This window comes from Pistacia vera, unplaced genomic scaffold, assembly GCF_008641045.1.
Source record: "Pistacia vera cultivar Batoury unplaced genomic scaffold, PisVer_v2 Contig881, whole genome shotgun sequence".
In the NCBI taxonomy this organism is placed as follows: Eukaryota; Viridiplantae; Streptophyta; class Magnoliopsida; order Sapindales; family Anacardiaceae; genus Pistacia; species Pistacia vera.
Genome location: NW_022196758.1, coordinates 29864 through 36655, shown reverse-complemented (window position 1 = coordinate 36655; position 6792 = coordinate 29864). Strand labels below are relative to the sequence as shown.

The window sequence follows — 6792 nt, the reverse complement described above, 5'->3', positions numbered from 1 at the left end:
GCTCCGGCTGTCGTAGATGACATGCCTTGGTCCAGACGGTCCAACCTCTGGTTGACCGTCTGGAGAGTATTGTCGAACCTCTCCAGGTAGCTTCTGATGGCAGGGTCCAATTGCGGAGCTGCTGGGGTATTCCCAGCAGCATTTTGCGAAACTGGAGGTATGTTGGAAGGGGTGTCCCTCTGAGCTGGAGGGACTCCTTCAGCATGCTGGTTCCCTTGCTCAGGTTCATACTGGCGGGCCATTGTAGCTGTAGGACCAGTAGGTCAAAGATTCTCCTGATGAAGGGTAGACACTAAATCAGCCCTCCTTCTAGCGCCAAACTGTTGATGCTCAGTTTAAGCACCAACGAATTCTCACATGCGTAACGTTGATTGGCTGTTAAATGCACGTGAAAATGGAATATATAAAGCGAAATAAATGCAAAGGGAGTTTTTAAGTGGTTCGGATGCTGAGGTAGCAAGTCCTACGTCCACTGATTTGTATTGATGTTAGTGTGGGTCAGGTCGCGACTGCGTGCTGACTTACATAAGTTAAAAAATAGTAAAAATGTTTATAGGAGAGAGAGAGAGTTCTTTGTATGAAAAATGGCCGAATCCCCTTAATGAAGGGGTCTTCTTCATTTTATATCAAACTGAAGCGTATAATCATCATTAAATCCATGGTTTGGTGTGATTGTCAGGATATAATCCGGCTTTACGTCCCATTTTCCATTTCCCAAGCTAAAATCGCAAGACTTATTGCAGGGAAATGGACGCGTGTGAGCTCCATATCATTTGGCAGGTCTGACGTGTGCGTGTTGCTTTGACGGGAGCAGGTCACCCTTCACGTGACTTTCCCACGTCAGCCCTTTATTTTCCCGGGCATAACAACACCAATCGTCAATACATCATGATACTTACGCTGTTAAGAAGTTGGTTAAAATTAAGAAAACACAAAAATCAGAACGATATGGTGACATGCATAATTCAATGCAAATATTATTTAATTATAAGATTGTTTTAGAACAGTAATCCCTTTTGAAACAATTCGATATATAGAAATCCTAGACACTGTTTAGAAGACCAGTTGAGTTATGGCAGCTCAATGTCTTTTCCTCTTTTGCCTACTACTTCTGCTGGGATTTTTGGCAAGCACAACCGATGCTGCAAAACCAAGCCCTTATTCGGAGTCGTTTAACCGCAACAGTTTTCCGACAGGTTTCATATTGGCGCTGGATCTGCTGCTTACCAGGTGTATTTATATATGCCATTAGGCTCATAAAACTGAAACATATATAATTAAGAAAACATGAAACTAAACTTGTATATATGAAATATGATTTATTCATATATTAATTTTGGTTTTCTAATATTAATCTTTTCAGTCTGAGGGAGCAGCATTTGAAGATGGAAAGGGAAAAAGTATATGGGATACTTTTGTTAGGAAATATCCAGGTCTCTTTGATCTTTTATTTATCCTTCTCTTTGATTCTTCTCGTCTCTCTGAAGGGTATCAAATAATGTTGATAATTTATTTTGCATTTAATTTCACATCTCAAAATGCATCTGAAATTAGACAGCATCATATATAATGGTTGATGTTTTTCTTTAAATTTTTAACATAAGAAGGGTAAGCCAGAATATAAAAAAGTAAATTGCAATTAACTATGATTAATTGATTTGTTTCAGCTGGCAGTTTCGACCTTCACTTGAGTGGCCACGGCTCACCTGCATATATAATCTTCTATTCAACTGTATAGTGAGAGAGCTTAGAGCTTTCGGATCCCTTTTTTCTGAAATTGTTTATTGATTTAATTTACAAAAAAACTTAGGCAAAATTAAGCACATCAACAAATGTGTTGCATAGTTGAAAAGAATAGAATCTGCACTAATGTCCACTGATCTCCAGACTGTTGTTTTGATTAGGTTGAAAAATAACGTGAGGCTTCTCTCTTTTAAACGTGTTTCTTACCACATAATCAGTTTTTTATAACAAAATAAGCTTGTTAAACTTCATTAATGGCACTGTATGTACGAGGCCAATCCAACTAACACATTAATAAGAGATGGAAAGAGGAAAACAAAAATGAATAGAAAAAAGATTAACAAGTTACATCATCTCATTGATTCTAGGTTGCATTACTGCAGGCATTCGTGGCACATATATAGTCATAAACATTATTATCAGTAATTGTACTCTTGTTAATTGTACTCTTGTCCTCACTACTTAACCAAAATGGGTATTTTCAATAATGCAAGAAAAATTATGTTCCACTTACAAAAGTGACTCGTTACTGTTGCTCGTAATGTTATAAAATGATTTGGTATACAAAATTTTTATATGTATGGTATACATTGATTTTTACGACGAAAACAAATTCAAGATCCAAATTTATATTCTAAAACAAGATAGAATGTATTAAACTCATTTACTTTTTTATATTATGCACTTTACATGTTTGGTTGTAAAACAAAACAAAAATGTTGGGTTCTGTCATTAATTTGTTTGTGAAATCTTATAAAAATTATGTGGTGGAATTTGATTTCTTTATATCTTTATGACTTCCATGAGAAATATTAGTTTTTCTGATATTAAAATGATTGAGAAATGTTACAGGTAGACATAAAGTTGATGATAACGATTGGGTTAGACTTCTTTAGATTCTCTATCTCATGAAGCAGAATATCACCTAGTAAGATCATCATCACTTGAATAGTCAATTACATTATAAGGGGGCCAAGATATTAATTTGTTCCGAACATTTTTTTATTTTCAGAGGGAAAACTTAGTGGGGGAGTGAACCCATTGGGAGTCAAATTCTACAACAATCTCATCAACGGGCTCCTTGCTAATGGTTACCAATCGGAATTTTCAATATGAATGACCTGAATAAAACCCTTTGTGACTTTATTCCATTTTGATACTCCACAAGCACTTGAAGATGAGTATGGCTCGTTATTAAGTGTTAAGATAGTGTAAGTTATGACTTGTATTTCCATAATCAGAACCATGTGTTTAAGTGGTATAGATTAATTGTAATGGATCTTTGATGAACAGGGATGATTATCTAGAATATGTGGACTTTTGCTTCAAAACATTTGGCGACCGGGTGAAACTCTGGGTGACTACCAATGAACCAAATGGATTTGTCGTGAATGGTTACAATGGCGGTTCTTTTGCTCCTGGTCGACGTTCTAACTATGTTGGAACTTGTCCTGCTGGTGATTCGGCCACCGAACCGTATATTGCAGCACATCACGATCACTTACATCTTTGTCATGCAGCTGCTGCAAAATTGTACAGGGAGAAATACAAGGTTTGTAAACAATTAGGATACATATAAGGCCAATTCAAATTATCATGGAGCTGAAGCTAGGCTACGTATTATCAATCATTAATTAACTTCATCTTATATTGTGGGCACAGCCGTTTCAAAAAGGGAAAATTGGGATTAAAATAGTGACCAACTGGTATATAGCAAAATTCAATACAATTTCCAGTCAGAGGGCTGCCTCCAGAGCCATGGATTTATTAAATTAAGTTTGAAGTAGGAAATTACTTCTCAAAGTATTGGTGGTGTAGGTTTGTAAACCCAATCACATTTGGTGAATACCCCAAGAACATGCAAAGTATAGNCTGGGGATCAGGTGATCCCCTGTAAAACCGTACAGAGGCATCGAGGTTGGCTTCAGGTCGGCCTCGGCCAGGTTCATTCTATCGAAAGCGGATTTGAACAGAATGTTCACAGCGCTTCCATTGTCCACAAGCATTCTGCAGACATTATGACACCCAATCAGGGGTGTGATTACCAGAGCGTCCTCATGTGGGTGGTGCAAGCGAGCTGCCTCCTTCTCGCAGAAGGTGATTGGTTCTTCCTTCCTGGCTTTCTGAGGTCGCTGTGATGTGCTCATTACCCTGATCGGGTCGTGATGTGCTTCCCGAGTATACCTGTCCTGCGCCCCTCGCGTGTTCCCAGCGAGGTGCGGACCTCCGAAAATTGGGTTCACATTGCTGTACCCGCTACGATCACGGCGCTTTTTCTTTTGCTCCCCTTGGTTTTCTTTTGGGGAGTCATCAATGTACTCCTTGAAGTGCCCCTTCTTGATAAGCTCTTCGATAGCCTGCTTTAGAGCTCGGCATTCATCAGTGTGATGCCCGTTATCCAGATGGTAACAGCAGTATTTCTTGCTATTTCTGGCCGTAGCAGGAGTTTTCATGGGTTCTGGCTCACCGAGCAGGCTGGCTTCCTCGGATTTGTCGAGGATCGCGATATGGACACATTTAGCGGAGTGTATTGAGCCCCATCGCGGTCGCGACGAGNGAAATGAGCGAAAAAACCTAATTGCAATTAGGTTTATTGAAGCCTGGAATTTACTGAACTGCCCCTTAGCTTTTAGCAAAAAAACTTTGACTGCCCATTTCAAACTTTGACTTCCACATGGCATAAATCAATTGCCACCTCAACAACAATCATCATCACTTGAATAGTCAATTACATTATAAGGGGGCCAAGATATTAATTTGTTCCGAACATTTTTTTATTTTCAGAGGGAAAACTTAGTGGGCGAGTGAACCCACTGGGAGTCAAATTCTACAACAATCTCATCAACGAGCTCCTTGCTAATGGTTGCCAATCGGAATTTTCAATATGAATGACGGGAATAAAACCCTTTTTCCATTTTGATACTCCACAAGTACTTGCAGATGAGTATGGCTCGTTATTAAGTGTTAAGATAGTGTAAGTTATGACTTGTATTTCCATAATAGAACAAAGTTATAGATTAATTGTAATGGATCTTTGATGAACAGGGATGATTATCTAGAAAATGTGGACTTTTGCTTCAAAACATTTGGCCACCGGGTGAAACTCTGGGTGGGTGACTATGAATGAACCAAATGGATTTGTCGTGAATGGTTACAATGCGGTTCTTTTGCTCCTGGTCGACGTTCTAAGTATGTTGGAACTTGTCCTGCTGGTGATTCGGCCACCGAACCGTATATTGCAACACATCACGATCACTTACATCTTTGTCATGCAGCTGCTGTAAAATTGTACAGGAAGAAATACAAGGTTTGTAAACAATTAGGATACATCTAAGGCCAATTGAAATTAGCATGGAGCTGAAGCTAGGCTACTTATTATCAATCATTAATTAACTTCATCTTATGTTGTGGGCACAGCCGTTTCAAAAAGGGAAAATTGGGATTACAATAGTGACCAACTGGTATATAGCAAAATTCAATACAACTTCCAGTCACAGGGCTGCCTCCAGAGCCATGGATTTATTAAATTAAGTTTGAAGTAGGAAATTGCTTCTCAAAGTATTGGTGGTGTAGGTTTGTAAACCCAATCACATTTGGTGAATACCCCAAGAACATGCAAAGTAAAGTGGGAAGAAGATTGCCCAATTCCACTGAAGCACAATCCAAGATGCTTAAAGGGTCCTTGGATTTTCTTGGTGTGAACTACTGTACCACAAATTATGTAGACAATGATCTTTCAGTCAACAGTTTCAATCTTAGTTATACTGCTGACAGATAAGCCAATCTCACTAGTATGCTCAATATTTTGATTGATTAGATCAACAATTTTTTTTTTTTTCAATTATATTTAGAATTTATATCCTTAATAATTATACATTTTATTACCACAGCTGAAAAGAATGAAATCCCAATGGGCACATCAGTAAGTTTGGTTACCTTAAATTAGCCCCTTCCTTTGTTAGATATTTAATTTGAGTGAAGAAATTACATTAATAATCACTAATACGTTTATGTTATCAATGACTTTATTTATATAGACTGCTTGAGGAGGTTGTTCATCTATCCGAAGGGATTGCAAGAGTTTTTGCGGTATATAAAGGAGCATTACAACAATCCAATAATTTACATCATGGAGAATGATAAAACGATTAATGATCATATCATTTTTAAATATTTTTATTATCACCGCTCAAATACTTAATACTATTTTTTGTCTTTGGAGGAATGGTAGACAATGCTTCTAATTTGCCACTTAAAAGATGCTTTAAACGATAAATTAAGGATAGCATATCACCATGGTCACCTAATACATCTCTTGAAATCAATTAAGTAAGTAATAATTATTATATTAAAACACAACTAGAAGCACATTTGTGTAGTAATTTTCAATGATTGTTGACGGATTTTGATGACAGGGATGGTGTTCATGTGAAGGGTTACACTTTCCGATTTGGCATCACTTATGTTGATTACAAGAATAACTTGAGACGACACCTCAAGTCCTCAGCTTATTGTTTCAAAAAGTTCCTCCTGAATTAACTTGTTAACCATTAATGGGGCTGGCTGCCGCCCTTGCTTAATTGCTATAGTTTGTGAGATCAGAGAAGAAATACTGCTCCAGCTATATGCAAATTTATTAAATAATTAATGCCAGTCTTTGTGCAAAACTCCTACTAATCTTGGAAATAATAAGACCTTTCTTTTCTGGATATTAATATCAATAATGCTATTACATATTGCTCCAAAATTTCTGAGACGTTAACGTTTGCTGTCATTTGTGGACATCAATTACAAAGTTAAGAACCCATTTCCTAATTTAAACGAAGATCAGAGTTGTACTGTTGAAATTTTACTAAGAAAATTAGAAAAATCTTTCTTCAAAACTTGTTCACTAATTACAAAAAGTTTAAATTACTATAGTTTATAGTACAAAGAAAAGATTTTAAACTTTAGTTTATAGTACAAAGAAAATACAGATATAAAGGGTATATTGTAAGGTATATGAGTATGAAAATAATATATATAATATTAAACTGTAATAAAAAATGA

The 6792-nt window shown here is 36.9% G+C and overlaps 1 pseudogene; it reads left to right on the top strand.

The window, feature by feature from the left end:
- Positions 1 to 2586: 2586 nt before the first annotated feature.
- Positions 2587 to 6282, top strand: LOC116119345 (annotated as a pseudogene).
- Positions 6283 to 6792: the final 510 nt, after the last annotated feature.